This window comes from Eptatretus burgeri, chromosome 4, assembly GCF_056783735.1.
Source record: "Eptatretus burgeri isolate ZD-2024b chromosome 4, Ebu_testis_v1, whole genome shotgun sequence".
In the NCBI taxonomy this organism is placed as follows: domain Eukaryota; kingdom Metazoa; phylum Chordata; class Myxini; order Myxiniformes; family Myxinidae; genus Eptatretus; species Eptatretus burgeri.
The window spans coordinates 66,867,758-66,884,863 of record NC_140964.1 but is presented as its reverse complement, the minus strand read 5'-3'; the positions used below and the strand labels follow the sequence as shown (position 1 = coordinate 66,884,863).

The 17,106-nt window shown below is 42.3% G+C and overlaps 1 protein-coding gene across 2 annotated transcripts in view; it reads right to left on the bottom strand.

Annotated features, from left to right (window-relative positions):
- The window catches only part of NXN (nucleoredoxin), a 145,731-nt gene that overhangs the window by 127,983 nt on the left and 642 nt on the right, over window positions 1-17,106 (bottom strand). The window lies entirely within an intron of this gene.

The following is a 17,106-nucleotide window of genomic DNA, read 5'->3' as shown; positions in this document are numbered from 1 at the left end:
TTACCCACCCTGGGAGAACTCCATTCCACATTCTAAAACCCACATATGTAGATACCAATCGATGACACACAGACACACACCTGGGGTGGGAGCATTTAAAACCCTTGCTATCTTCCTGGCAAAGGTCTGCCTGCATGCATGCCCTTACGTGCAGCAACATTTGCACCCCACCGTTCGGCTCACTCCGAATCTGAATCGTACATGCTCGTCCCCTCAATAGAGAGGGAGGGGTGGGGACAAGGGGGAGGGGTGGAAGAGAGAGAGAGATAGGGGTTGGAGAGAGAGAGAGGGAAGGAAGAGGAAAGGGGTGGGGAGAGGGGAGGGGTCAGAGAGAGAGAGAGAGAGGTCATTGTCGGAAAGGAGAGGGATGAGAGAGAGGGGGTAGGGTTGAGAAGGAGAGGGGTGAGGGATTCCAACAGATGTGATGCCCAGTTTATCATCCGTCCGAGAAACGACACACATTGATGAATCACCCTGCCTGTGAAACACTGGAATGACAGTTTATAGCTGGGTCAAATTTGAATCCAGGCTACACAGAGTGAGCATGTGTACCTCTCAGCTTTCCCACCGTGGCGTGGCGATTCATTGATCCACAACTGAAAAGATCTTCACCAAAATCTGATCAGTTCGCCCTTGTCACACACCCAATCTGTCCACAAAATTTCACCCGGATCTGTCCACAACTTTTTGAGATATTGTGCAAGATATTAGTTTAGCCCTTTCTCTCAATGGTGAAGAATCACTTAAAAAGTTCTTGTCGTTGGATCCGGATCCGGATCTTCACCAAAATCTGATCAGTTCGCCCTTGTCACACACCCAACCTGTCCACAAAATTTCATCTGGATCCGTCCACAACTTTTTAAGATGTCCTGCACACAAACAAACAGACAAACAGACAGAAAGGGGTGAAAAAATAACCTCCTTCACATTCGGTGGCGGAGGTAATAATTCGAAGTGTAAGAATAAAAACGGAACGTGAGGTAAACCAAATCAAATTTTGAGGTGCCTCCACACAGACTTGAATTCGGACAAGGGAAGAGAGTAATCAAAGAAAAATCCCTCCTTTATACCAGAACTTAGCTGTGTGCCCAGAGGTGACTTTTGGAAGCTTGAAGGTCATCAAACCGCTTCATCACTGAGTGGGGAAATGCGCCCAAAATGGCACCCAGCCGCTCTCTGGGCAGGAAAATGTACAGGAGGCAATTTGGGCGGCGATACTCAATACCAGGGCTCAGAAACCGCCGTGCTAATTATTTCGTCGATCGCACTTGCCGACGCCGCTGCTCTGCAAAAAACGGCACCGTCTCTTCACCCGATGGCACAATACGAGGCTTTGAGGCTGGTCTCACATGATCCAGCCAACAGTCAATGGCCAGAGTCTTGCTTCACCACGCAAGCCAATTCGCCTCAGCACGAACACAAGAATCATGCAGTCTTCTTCACCATGTCGAGGGGAAGCCAACCGTAATGCCCGTCTCTTCTGACCGCCATCTCTGCCTCACTCGTTTCTGTCCCGCTCTGAACCTAACTTCCCTTCACTCTGATGTCAAGCCCATCAATCATCCACTCTGGGGGCGTGGTTTACTTGTCCCCTTGGAAGCGGGGTTTCTTGCCTTCTTGCCTTCTTGCAGCTCGGTTGTTGTTGTTTTAAGGACATAATCCGTTTTTATCGCCAGTCTTGAAATCATCGGAAAAGGTCACAGGGGGCAATCACATACTGGGAGAAATTATCCTGAAGCCCTACCTAATTAACACAGCATCACCCCCCGTGTGATGACGCATAACACTTAAGCTCACAGTTTCCCGACCTAATTTACATTGAGATGTGTCCTACACGTCCATGGACAAAGCAACTCGAGACAATCCTATTTTTCCTATGAAATACCTCCATCTACCCCACAAACATAACAGTATTTATCTATGCCGAAGTGACAGGTCGTATCATGGAAGAACAAAAAGAGGAAACGTCGTGGAAAAAAAAGTTTCATTTTCAGCGAGTCGGCCACCACCTGTTGCACTGCAGAACAACATGTGGCCAACGCAGGCGAGTGACCCCTGAACTTTGTTCAAGTCAATCGATATGCAGTATTCAGTGACAATGCGAGTATTGTAGCGCGCTTGTCAAGTGGCTTAAGCACTCCAACGAAACAGTCGATAAGAAACAGCTCGCTTGACACGCGATTAGCAATCACTGAACCATCTTATTAAACATACACATCCTGGAGATACCCAAAATGTCAAATATGTCTGAATTGTACAAATTAACACTTTTCTTGGAGTCGGAACTGCCTGCAAGTTTGATTCTGGAGCTTAAATTTTGTAATTCTGCTTAGTTTAAGAGATTCTCGCGGTGATCATATGTGTGGAAATGAAATAAAGCAACAAACACTGACATCTCCAGGTGCTTATAAGCATTGCAATGTACTCAGCGATCCGTAGCTATGATGAACAGGCATTCGATAATATGAGTGAGGAGAGTGAAAAAAATTTTTTATTAAGAAATCGTTGTGGCCTGTTCCAAGTCGAGGCAAGGTTGAGCAAGCCAAAAAAACATGGCGACTTCAGACCCCAGCAAGGGTATCTAGGATACGCCTGAAGACCCCAAAGAGCAAGGTGGTCAAGGAAGCACCTGATAAAGGATATAATTATACAAGGCTGTTAATTATCTTCAAAAGGGGTGGTTTTTTTTAGTTAACCCAAACCCCTAATTTTCAGTCATGCACTTCCTTGGAGTTTTCTTAGTATGTGGGCAAAATTTCAGGCTGCTTGGTTTCATGGTTTTGGAGTTATGGAGGAGACACACTGACGCTTATTGGTGTGTACGTGTGTGTGTGTGTGTGTGTGTGTGTGTGTGTGTGTGTGTGTGTGTGTGTGTGTGTGTGTGTGTGTGTTACATATATATATATATATATATATATATATATATATATTACAGTATATATATATATATATATATATATATATATATATATATATATATATATATATATATATATATATATATATATATATATATATATATATATATATTACTGTATATACACATATATATGTCCTCCAGAAAGTCTGCACCCCCTTTCAAATTTTTCACCTTTTGTTGCCTTATAACCTGGAATTAAATTGCATTAAATCAGACTTTTTTCCACCTTTATTTACACATCGTAACCCACAACTTCTAAGTGAAAAACAAATTATACATATTTCAGAAAATTAATTAAAAATACAAAACTAGAATATCTCGGTTGGATGTGTCCACCCCTCAGATAATAGCAACTGTAAATTAGCTCAGCTGTCACCGATCACCTTCAAAATCATACTCCAAGTTAATTGGCCTCCACGTGTGATAAATTGGAGTGATTGTGATTATTTTAGAATAAAATCAGCTTTTCCTGTAAGTTTCTCGAGGAAAACCTGCTGCCCTCTGCAAGAAAGCTGAAATTGGGACGGAAGTTCACCTTTCAACATTACGACGACCCAAAGCACACAGCCAAAGCTACACTGGAGTGGCTAAGGAACAAAAAGATAAATGTCCTTGAGTGGTCCAGTCAGAGCCCCGACCTAAATTCAACCAAAAATCTGTGGCATGACTTGAAAATAACTGTCCATCAACGCTCCCCATACAACTTGACTGAACTTGAACAGTTTTATACAGAAGAATGAGCAAATATTGCCCAATCAAGGTGTGCAAAGTTGGTAGAGACCTATCCCAACAGACTAACAGCTGTAATTGCTGTCGAAGGTGCTTCCACCAAGTATTAATTTACTCAGGGGGGTGGACACTTATCCAACCAAGATATTCTAGTTTGGTATTTTAAATTAATTTTCTGAAATTTGTAGAATTTGTTTTTCACTTGGAAGTTGTGGGTTATGATGTGTAAGTAAAGGTGGGGGAAAAAAAAGTATGATTTAATGCAATTTAATTCCAGGCTGTAAGGCAACAAATGGTGAAAAACTTGCGAAAGGCACTGTAAGTATTTTTTAAAAAAACAAAGATTGTGTGTCAGGATAGGGCTGGGAGGGTGGCCCAGAGGTACGCATACATGACTCTGAGCTGTCTAGCCTGTGTTCAAATCTCGCCGCAGTTACAAATTGTCATCCTGGTGTCTCATATGAAGAGCGAGGCATCAATGTGTACGGCATCCCTCAAATGGACATTAAACTGGGTGTCCCATCTGCCAGCATTATAGTTGATGGATGTTGAAGATCACATGGTGTCCTTGGTGAAGAGTAGGCGAGCTGTCGCTAGCACCCTGAACAAATTCCAAATTTCTGCCCCGACCTACAGGGGGTGTTGCATCCATTGCACAGCCACGCCCTATCAACCAATGATGGTACTCTCAGTCGTGTGCTGCATACAAAAGGAGAAGAAGAAAAGTGGGTAGGGATGGGAGATGGCATGAAATGATATTGCACCACATACCTGAAGTCCTGGAGGGAAGAGTGGGATTGAACAGCCTCAAGAAGGCAAGTCTACAAATGGGAGAAGGGAGGAAAGAAAGAGTGGATGTGCAGAGTCAGCCTGTATTTTGGGAGTTTTAATCAGAAGGAGGTTAGTGGAAGAACGCATGCATCCTGGAGGAGCTAGAGAGTGTCGGAGTGCTGAGAAAACAGGGGGAGCTGGCCAGGCAGGTGGAGAGGCAGTGAAATACTCTTTTAGAAAGATGCCATGGGATTTTCAATGTTCACTAGCAACAAACGTAGGAAGATACGACCCTGGCTTAATGTCCCGTCTGAGAAAGGTGCATTCATTGATGTACTGCATGCAAAACACCAGGGTGACCTTTTATAAATCTGGTCGGAATCGAACCGAGACGAGACTAGACAGCTCAAACACGAGTATGCTCCCCCTTAGTTATCCTGTCAGCCTTGGCACGACGCAGACACACAATTCTTCAATATCAAAGAAAATATGAACGGAAAGGTACACTGCGCTTGAAGTGGAGGTCTCAGTTATTTTTGTTATTATGAATGTTATTTAACAGTACATGATTTAATGGGAACCAAGTTAATCTATCAGCAACGCTGGCAAGCGCGGAAGCACTTCAGCTTGCAGTGCATCACAGTCCCAGGGGAATTTGAAAAAGCAACTCTTTACAAAACTAGAACAGCATTCGGTAGAGCGCATACCTCCGCCAGGTTGAACAGTTCACGTTTTGTATCCCACTGATAGGATGGAACTGGATCCGTAGCTGAACCAAAATCTAATCATCTTTTTCTTGTTACCTAACCAACTCATCCACGTAGTTTTGTCATAACTTGTCCACAACTTTTTGAAATATCGTGCTATATATCGTTTTGAGCACCATCTCATAATGATGAAGAATCACTTCCATCAAGTTTCATCCAAAACCATCCACAACTTTTTGAGATATCCTGCTCACAGACAAACAAACAGAAACAGACAAACAGAAACAGACAGACAGGGGTGAAAACAGAACCTCCCTCCACCTTCGGTGGCGAAGGTAAAGACCACAAACTCTCATGTAGAAGAGGGCGAAGTTATTGCAACTGTGCATCCAGATTGATGAGGACTTGTTCACAGAGTAGCAAATAATTTCATTTATCGATTGGAGGAAGTGGCAAAATGATGGTCACATTGAACAGTTTTTTGACAAAAACAAAATACATCTCTGAAGAATAGCATTCAATTTTTTTATGAATATATTGTTTCTTTAAATACACATTAAAACAATTGTAAACATCTCATTATTGTTTTCATTTTGGTTGATCCAAATGGAATACCCTTCGCACTTTGAGGAGTCGGTGACCTCACTAAAGAGTACACTGCTTCACACGCTACAGCTGTGGTTCTCAACCTATGTTCCATTGTGGGTCACATTTGCAGTGATTGATGTGTTGTGCGGGCCGCACCCACACAACTTACTTCCTGTGTATCCATTACGTGACAGCAATGAAACCTAGTGGTGGCTTCATGGTTAAGGTGGCTGGCTTAAGATCTTAAAGATCTTAAGGTTCTGGTTCAAGCCCCTGTCATGCCATACATAACACCAGGTGGGTTGACTCAGTCTGTCTGCCTTCTGAGGTCAGCAAAATGAGTACCAGCTCTGGGAAGAATGAGCCATTTGAGTATCCTGTGTCAGAGTGATGACCCACCCAGGATTGTGTCTCCTAGCCAATGGAAGCTACTGTGGCAGCCATATCTACTGCCTGACAGTGAGAGGAATGATTATTATTATCTGACAGTAATGCAGCACAAATCAATATTCTGTAACAACTCTCATTTCTACACTGTCAAATGTCTACCAAGCACATTTTAAATGAGCAAAAAAAAGTTCAAGTATATGAACTGTTAATATAAATCTGGTTTCACACTTGCATTAATGAGCTCTGCAATTCCCTTTGTTTGAAGCAATTTTTAAACGCAGGATGTCACTTAGGCCACAGCAGTGCACTGATTGGGCTGCATGTGGCCCACAGGTTGAGAACCACTGCACGACAGAAAGATTAGTCTGAACGAGGCTCAAACAGGCGTCAAACTGCTCGATTCTGCAAACAAAACGACCATGGCCACATGGATTGCATTCAGTTTGATGCACAAACCATGCAAAAGAAAGTTAGTGTGATTCTGTTTGCACTTTTCACATTATTCTTCCTAATATTGTTCCACTGTGCAAAAGGCAAAGGGGTAAAACAGGTCCATCTCTGTCATATGAAGTGTTCTTGTTCTTCTATCATACTCCACCACCTCCCTCCAAAAACCATTCTTAGTTAAATATATATTGCACGACCCTTGCCTTCACTGTCCTCAGCATTATAATCACCTCACCTTGTTGAAAATAATTTTAACCCGTGACAAAACAGTAGAATATTGACCCAAACCGGGTTGAAAAAATGACAGTGTCGGCAATGCACCTGTACTTCATGTGCATCATCGCAATGCACCTGTACTTTGTGCTGACCACAGTCCAACATGTCTTCGGTCAAACCCGATATGCATGCAGAAGCCTTCATTTGCAGATGCGGTTCAAATTAATGAAATCAACGAAGCGAGCAAGGATGGCAGCTGGACAAAGTTAGCAATTGCTACGATCTGGAAATAGGAATGCAAAAACACCCCAATGTAGGAAATAATAATAAAATTAATGTCGACACTTTGCTCGTCTAACTGTAATGGTACAGGTATGCTTTCCCCATTATTGTTTTACAGATGTATGTGCTCCAGATGACTGTGTATGAGCCTTTGGGTGTGTCTCGGCTTTGGATACATTTCACTCCTTGGAGCTACGTGGAATGTGCTTCCATTCCATTCCATTCCATTGGGACCATAATCTGTGCAGAGCGTTGGTGCTGCCTAAGCAGTCTCCTTGGCTGTTCGGTATATTCCTGGACGGGTCGCCACTCCGACACAGTATACCAGAATGCTGGCACTCGTTTTGCCGACCTCGGAAGGATGACAGGCCGAGTTAACCCCACCTGGTATTAATTCAACAGCTGAGCGGGATTTGAACTCAGGACCCTTGGATCTAAAGCCCGACACCCTAACCATTAAGCCAACACCAGGCATGTGCTTCCATTGATATTTAGCATTGTTGTCATGCACAGCAGAATGGGATGTCGAGGTCCAGGGCATGAGGGTGTGTATTGGAGGACAATCAGTGTGCCGGTGCAGTGCTGACATTGGAGAGCAACGAAATTGACACTCGAGCATGTGCTGCTTGAAAAAGCCGTCAAAAGCATGCTGCAAGTTGGTACCTGTGTGTGAATATATCAGAGGATCACATTCCTCTCATCTCAGTCACCACTCAAGAAGAGTTTCTTGCTACACAACTACTAGGAATCCTGAATTAAGCTAATGATAGCTCATAACATCCTTTTTATATTTCAACTGGACTTACCTTCTCAGGACACATACACAGGGTGTTCATAAAGTCATCGTGTAACCTTGCACTTTTATAACTTTTGATGTGCACGTGATGGAAGCATACTGTAAATGGTGCATGAAAGCATAATTCATAAAGTTTTTATTCAATACAATTAAAATGTTTTAGGCTTCAACCAAATCACCATCTTTCATAATGCATCGTTCAATCTGATTTTTCAACTTGTTGAAAACATTCCCCAGTTGTTGCTGACTAATTCCATGAATTGAATGTGGGATCGTAGCACTAATTTATCTGAAGAATGGTTTTGATGAGTAAACAATTTTACATAGCCCCATTAAATGTAGTCCATTGGGGTAAGGTCAGGTGAACGAGGTGACCAAGCAATTGGTCCACATCGACTAATCCACTTATCTGGGAAGACATCATTCAAGAATCGTCGCACATTCAAAGCATAGTGGTAGGGGGGCGAAGTCTTGCTGGTACAAGGTCATATGTGAAAATTTAATCCTCGTAGTTTGGGAACGGCATGTGGTAATTGTGGTCGACTTTACCAGTGGAAGTTGCCTCATCAGAAAATGTTAACTCGTCAAGAAATCCATAGGAATTGTGAATTTAACAACAGCAATAACAACATTATCATTAACAAAACTTGATGAATTATACTTTCATTTGCCATTTATAGTTTGTTTCTATATGCATCAAAAGTTATAAAAGTTCAAAGTTGCATAATGACTTCATGGACACACTGTATATCAGCAAGATAACACAGTCTTTAAAAATAAATAAAAATCACTTTCAGTAACATAAGTGAGCACACAAATCAGTTTGCTTTAAAAATTTTAACCTCGTATGCACAGTTTTAAAAAGGGAAAACAATGTCACTGTTTGGTGTATAAAAATAAAAATAAAAATATTTGTCTAAGTGGCGATCCCATCTGAGTATTTAGCTCAGGATGTTGGGTGATTTATCCATCATCTTCCAATCTCCTTGAAAATCACGTAAAAGTATGCCGAGGTCCTTTAATGTCCTTGTCCTGCGCAAGTAGTATATACGCAATATAGCTATGTACGAGCTCGTTATAGAAAAACACGTTTTCCTTGTGGACACGTTATATTATTATGGGTTGTGTAGATTTGTGTTCTGGTATTCTGCCTGAACGCAGGTTCAGTACTGCCGCAGCAATTTATTGGCAAGGGTTATACTATACTGGGAAGTTTGCCATTGCCTTCCCAGTAGTAGTTAGGGCAGGAATCTGGAATTTGGCCATGGTGCTGGTGATGGCTTGCCTGCTCTTTGCCAATGACACTATTGAACATTCAACAACGATTCAACAACAACCAATCTTCAACATTCAACAACGATTGCTGGCAGATGGGACTCCCATTTAACATCCATCCGAGGGACAGCACACACATTGATGAATCGCCCTGCTTGTGAAATTCCAGGATGACCGTTTATAGCTGGGTCTGGATTCAAACTCAGACTAGATAGCTGAGAAGTGAGTATGCCTACCTCTAGGCCATCCTGTCAGCCCAACAATAGTTGGCTACTCACATGGTTATTATACAGGGTGAGTCACAAAATATGTAAAAAAAAAATATATATATATATATATATATTCATTGGTAAAAGTGTCAAATACAGTGAATTCGGTAGTAGTGGGGCAACTTAGCTAAATATAGCATAACAATTGTGCATTTTGTGAGGAAAGCAACAAATTTGGCACACTAGTAGCCTATCATACTATGAACAGATTTGGATATTGGGCTATCTCAAATTCAGCCGCTGATGGCTGTGGCAGCCATTTTCCACTGCCATCAAAAATTTTGAGATGGCCCAATATCCAAATCTGTTCATAATATGATAGGCTACTAGTGTGCCAAATTTGTTGCTTTCCTCACAAAATGCACAATTCTTATGCTAAGTTGCCCCACTATAGAGTAAGCAATGAAATCAATTGGAGCAAATGTATTTTGACATTTATATTGAGTTTTATTATTTCTGCAAGTAACCCATGGTGCAACTGACAACATAAGAGCGAATCTTCATTGTCGAAAAGAATGTAGAGCTGAAATCAGTGATAGGAGTGCAGCGTGCGTCCAGAAGACAATCCCCGAGACATAGTGCACAAACTTCGAAAATGACACATCGTGTCGTTTGAGAGGGATGGGCTCTGTTATGAACAACAATGCAGGATACTTGGGACATCCGAGGAATATTCAAAGTCCAGACACCATAAACAGAATTAGTGAAGTGATTCCTCGAAAAATCAACAAGGTGCACGTCACATGGAATTGGAGTGTCTCAAAGCAGTTCCTAGTAGTGAGACAAATGTCATGTGGCACAAACTTCTGAGTAGTGGCACAAATGTCATGTTTATTTGAATGGTTTTGGTAAACAAACAGAATTGTCAGTTTTTGGAGCATGAAGAAACCAGCCCACATTATCGAGTTAATTTGCTATTCTGAGGTCACTTTCAGTAACATAGGTGAACACAAATCAGTTTGCTTTAAAATTTTTAACCTCATATGCACCGTTTTAAAAAGGGAAAACTGTCACTGTTTGGTGTATAAAAAGAAAAATATTTGTCTAAGTGGCGATCCCATCTGAGCATTTAGCTCAGGCAAAAAGCCATGTAAAAGCCAGTAAAAAGAAAACAGACCAATGTTCATCTCCACTCTGAAAAAAAAATGATTATGGTATGGTCTCAGTATTCACCGAATTTACAGTCCACACGTTTTTTGAAGATCAGGACACGGAGGAAGGGGTGGCTGTGAATGTGGAACGTTAAAGTAAACAAGTTGAACATTTTTTCTGGAGTCATGCGAAAGCCATTCCTGGTGCTTGCTTTCAAACAGGATGGAGAATCTGCACAAACAGCTTGCTTTCCCATGCAGTGGTTCGATAATCACTTTCCTGGCAGATTAATTTACCACCGATTTTGATTTCCTTGGTCTCCAAGATCTGCTGACCTCTCATCTTTAGAGTTATTACTGTAGGGAATTGTTAAGGAAAATGTTTTCAAAGAGAACCGGATTAACATTCCTGAACTCAAAGATGCTGTAACGAGGGTTATTTCCACAGTCTCATGTGAAACACTTCAGTCTGAAGTCAAAAATGATTCCATACCCACAAGTGTGTAGAAGTTAGAGGACATTTCAAACATTTATTATCAAACAAAACTTTACGAGGTCCTATATGCATCATATAAATTATATGGTCTTCCATTAGAAATAGCAGATTGAATAAGCAACTAAAATCGGGAACAATTTTGTTATCAACCCTGAACATCACCATACCAATTCAAGCATGCACCAACATGCTCAAGGAAAAACTCACACACCTACCTTTCCTTTGTTCACGTACACCGTGCATTACATGCAGAGTCAATGGCGAGACAGATAAGGAAAGCCAAGAAAGATCTTTAGAACTTGGCACCCACAAGTACCACATATAGAGTGTATGTAAAAATACCCTGCGCAGACAGTAACCATCTCCGATTTTGAAAATTCCTCCTAGAAAAAAAAGTTACGACGTCAAAATATCTCCGCTAATGGAAATCGCCTAAAAAATTATCTCCGAAACTAGGCAAGATTTTAAAATTCTGTTTGCGGGAATCGAACAGGGCATTAGCAGAGATTAATGACCGCACATATGATACATCACTATGACGTCATATCAATTTTTATGACGTCATTCCTATTTTTTGATATTTTTTGTTTCACAACCCAGAGTTTTCATCGGATCTTCGTGAAATTTGCCATGTATATGCAGAAAGCCCACGCGCAGGCAGTAACCATCCCGATTTTGGAAATTCTTCCGAGAAAAAAAGTTGTCATAATATCACCACTAATGGAAATCACCAATACAATTATCTCCGAAACGAGGCAAGCTGTTTGAATTTTCTTTGCGGGAATCAAGCCGGGCATTAGCACAGATAATTTATCGCAAACCTGATACATCACAATGACGTCATATTCGTTTTTATGACGTCATCATTAAGAGGACGAGGATCTTAGCTCATTCGAGCTTGTTTTTCTATCTTTATTACTGAATTGTAAAAGCGGATTACTGCCATGGGAAACAAACTTTCATACACCTTGGAGTCGATGACCAAAATCGAACCCCGAGAGTGACTAGGTCCATACATTGCTGAGGGTTGTGGTATCGACGAGACTCGCGGATCAGGTGAAGGAAAGAAGCCACCAAAGGCTGAAGGTTAATCATCGCACATATAAAAACAAATGGATAATTACTCACTTCTGGTAGAGTTGTAGTTACTTTCAATATTTCTGCTATAAACATTTTTCTCCAACTGCTTTTTGAGAGCTTAACCTTTTGAAAGAGACAGAACTTTTTTCATTAGAATGGTGATGAGGAGGGATCTGATAGAAATGTTTAAGATAAGGAAGGGTCTGGACAATATCAGTGCAGCAGAGTGAACAGTGTTAGGACCAGGGGCCATAACTTGAGGGGAAAGAAAATGAGAGTTAGGACAGTTTTAAGGCACGGGTCTTTCAGTCGAAGAGTGGTTAATACATGCAATGGTCTCCCCAGATCGATAATGGCAGCAGAGGGAGTGGATAAGTTTGAATTTGATTTAGATAGGTACCTGGATGCATTAGCCTGGTGTTGGTGCAGTGGTTAGGGCAGCGGCTTGGGATCCAAGAGGTCCTGAGTTCAAGCCCCGTTGGGCCACTGAATTAATACACCAGGGGGTTGACTCAGCCTGTCATCCTTCCGAGGTCGGCGAAATGAGTACCAGTATACTGGGCCGGTGTATACCCCGGTTAAAATAGGTGTACCATATCCCTGTGTCGTAAGAGGCGACCAGGGTTGCGTCAGGAAGGGCATCCGGCGTAAAACATGTGCCAAATCACTATGCGGATCATACGGATGATCCGCTGTGGCGACCCCTAACGGGAGGAGCCGAAAGAAGAAGAAGAGGTACCTGGATGCATTGGAGATAGAGTATGAAATATTGGCTTGTGTGGATGGTTGGTTGTTTGTGTGTGGATTGGTAATTATACTGGGGTTAGTGCAGCACAGGCATGATGGGCCCAATTGTCCTCCTGCACCAAGTTACGTGTGTGTGTGTGTGTGTGTGTGTGTGTGTGTGTGTGTGTGTGTGTGTGTGTGTGTGTGTGTGTGTGTGTGTGTGTGTGTGTGTCACCTCCATTTTTAGAGTAAATCCTGGGGTGGGGTGTGACCCAGGTATGATGAAAATAATTCCAAACAGGAGGCTTATTGTTTTTAAGGACGCCATAAATCACACAAACACCAGACACGGATAACTAATGTAATGCGTTTGATAGGGTGGTGTATTCGATACTGAGTCAACTGCAGCAAATTACCGAATTAATTTGCTCCCATTAATGGCATAGTCAATAAACATTGAGTCTACGGAAGAAAAGGTAGTCCTGTAGATCTTCCGACCTGCACTATGGATGGCAATGAGTTATATAAATTGGTGCTGCAGTTTAGGTGGTTCATGGTGATGGGTCATGGACTGATGGTCAGTGCAAGTTGAAATGCTTACCGGGTTCACCCCACAAAACTCATCATCGCATCTTTCACCGGCATTGGAAGCATTTACGAAGTGCATACAACTTACTTAGTCGGTATGGATAAAATGTACCTTTAATGGCATTTTCACACAAAGTGACTTAATTGACCAATCTAGCTAGTGTGGTGATGCCACCATTGACTCCCGAGAGGAGGAGGTGAGGGGTTCGGAAAATATGGCTGTTTGTGCTTTGGGGGGTTACAGCTATTGGATTGGCAACCAAAGACTTCATAGAACATGCTAACCCACGCGGAGTTCAAGTATATACTTCAATTTAAATAAAATAATGATTTTAAAGATCGTTTAAAAAAAAATCCATAAATTTAGTGCCATTGAAGCGGTCTTGTACTCCTTTTCCACCACCTTAGTTAACATGTCCAAGTACTGCAACGCTGGAAGTTATCGGCAGGTACAAGAAGGCAATTGGTGTTCGGCAGTGTTTAATATAAATTAAATAAAAATTGTAAAAGTTGTATTAATTAATTCCGGAATTTACTGCAGTTGACGCAGTGTCTAATACACCACCCTATCGAACACATTACATTAGTTATCCGTGCCTGGTGATTGTGTGCTTTATGGCGTCCTTAAAAACAATGTCTCCTGTTTGGAATGATTTCCAAAATAATTTTTGACTGCCACACAGAGTAAAAAAAAAAATTATCTCACTCATCTCTGCGCAAGAGCAATTGGGACAAATTCAGACAAAAAAGTACTGATAAACTGAAGGTTTTGCTTCTCAGATTCATGTTCAAAATAGAACATTCAATTGAAGTAACTTGTTCCTCGATCATAAACGCACATTTGCAGACGGATGGATGGAGACAGACAGACAGACAGACAGACAGACAGACAGACAGACATGAACGAATTGCTTATGCTAAGTTCCCACTGTCGTGCGATCCGTTACGAACACCACGATTGGCCATTTGTAGCTGATCATGGAATTTCTCTGAAAGCTGTTCCCACTATCATGATGCGCGGCACGATTGAAATCGTGGTCTCACAGAGCGTGGTGTTTGGCTTGTCTAAGATCGATCCCGATCACCCTGATTAGGAAGCACGATTAGATGCGATCTGTCGCGCTTTGTTACGATGCAATACCATGATCCCGATTGACAATTGATCGTGTTGATCGTAGAAAAATTTTGAACCGTTCAAAAAGTTTCTACGATTAACACGATTGCCACGACTGACCTCAAGATCTGATAAGATATGATAGGATCACCACGATTAAGACCACGATTTCAATCGTGCCGCGCATCGTGATAGTGGGAACCTAGCATTAACGCCTTAACCCGAATTTTTGCTTCACGTGCGAGGAAATCATATAATGTCGGTAGTGCGAGGAAATAATACAATGTCAGTAGGACGAGGAAATAATATAATGCCAGTAGTGCGATGAAATGATATAATGCCGGTAGTGCAAGGAAATAATATAATGCCGGTAGGGCGAGGAAATAATAGAATGGTGGTAGTGGGCGAAAACAATATAATGCCGGTAGTGCGCGGAAATAATATAATACCGGTAGTGCGAGGAAATAATATAATGCCGGCAGTGCGAGGACATAATATGATGCTGGTAGTGCGAGGAAATAATATAATGCCGGTAGTGCGAGGAAATAATAGAATGGTGGTAGTGGGCAGAAACAATATAATGCCGGTAGTGCGCGGAAACAATATAATGCCGGTAGTGCGAGGAAATAATATAATGCCGGTAGTGCGAGGAAATAATATGATGCCGGCAGTGCGAGGAAATAATATAATGCCGGTAGTGCGAGGAAATAATATAATGCCAGTAGTGCGAGGAAATAATGTAATGCCGGTAGTGCGAGGACATAATATAATGCCGGTAGTGCGAGGAAATAATATAATGCCGGTAGTGCGAGGACATAATGTAATGCCGGTAGTGCGAGGAAATAATAAAATGGTGGTAGTGGGCGGAAACAATATAATGGCCGTAGTGCGCGGAAACAATATAATGCCGGTAGTGTGAGGAAATAATATAAGCCTGGTGTTGGCGCAGTGGTGAGGGCAGCGGCTTGGGATCCAAGAGGTCCTGAGTTCAAGCCCCGTTGAGCCACTGAATTAATACACCAGGGGGTTGACTCAGCCTGTCATCCTTACGAGGTCGGCGAAATGAGTACCAGTAATATTGGGCCGGTGTATACCCCGGTTAAAAAATAGGTGTACCATATCCCTGTGTCGTAAGAGGCGACCAGGGTTGCGTCAGGAAGGGCATCCGGCGTAAAACATGTGCCAAATCACTATGCGGATCATACGGATGATCCGCTGTGGCGACCCCTAACCGGAGCAGCCGAAAGAAGAAGAAGAAGTGTGAGGAAATAATATAATGCCGGCAGTGCGAGGAAATAATATAATGCCGGTAGTGCGAGGAAATAATATAATGCCAGTAGTGCGAGGAAATAATGTAATGCCGGTAGTGCGAGGACATAATATAATGCCGGTAGTGCGAGGAAATAATATAATGCCGGTAGTGCGAGGACATAATGTAATGCCGGTAGTGCGAGGAAATAATAAAATGGTGGTAGTGGGCGGAAACAATATAATGGCCGTAGTGCGCGGAAACAATATAATGCCGGTAGTGTGAGGAAATAATATAAGCCTGGTGTTGGCGCAGTGGTGAGGGCAGCGGCTTGGGATCCAAGAGGTCCTGAGTTCAAGCCCCGTTGAGCCACTGAATTAATACACCAGGGGGTTGACTCAGCCTGTCATCCTTACGAGGTCGGCGAAATGAGTACCAGTAATATTGGGCCGGTGTATACCCCGGTTAAAAAATAGGTGTACCATATCCCTGTGTCGTAAGAGGCGACCAGGGTTGCGTCAGGAAGGGCATCCGGCGTAAAACATGTGCCAAATCACTATGCGGATCATACGGATGATCCGCTGTGGCGACCCCTAACCGGAGCAGCCGAAAGAAGAAGAAGAAGTGTGAGGAAATAATATAATGCCGGTAGTGCGAGGAAATAATATAATGGCGGTAGGGCGAGGAAATAATATGATGCCGGCAGTGCGAGGAAATAATATAATGCCGGTAGGGCGAGGACATAATATAATGCCGGTAGTGCGAGGAAATAATATAATGCCGGTAGGGCGAGGAAATAATATAATGCCGGTAGTGCGAGGAAATAATATAATGCCGGTAGTGCGAGGAAATAATATAATGCTGGTAGTGCGAGGACATAATATAATGCCGGTAGTGCGAGGACATAATATAATACCGGTAGTGCGAGGAAATAATATAATGCCGGTAGGGCGAGGAAATAATATAATGCCGGTAGTGCGAGGAAATAATATAATGCCGGCAGTGCGAGGAAATAATATAATGCCAGTAGTGCGAGGAAATAATGTAATGCCGGTAGTGCGAGGAAATGATATAATGACGGTAGGGCGAGGAAATAATATAATGCCGGTAGTGCGAGGACATAATATAATGCCGGTAGTGCGAGTAAATAATATAATGCCGGTAGTGCGAGGAAATAATATAATGCCGGCAGTGCGAGGAAATAATATAATGCCAGTAGTGCGAGGAAATAATGTAATGCCGGCAGTGCGAGGAAATAATATAATGCCAGTAGTGCGAGGAAATAATGTAATGCCGGTAGTGCGAGGAAATGATATAATGACGGTAAAAAGGAAACAGACCAATGTTCATCGGTGGCGAATACGTCATTCTG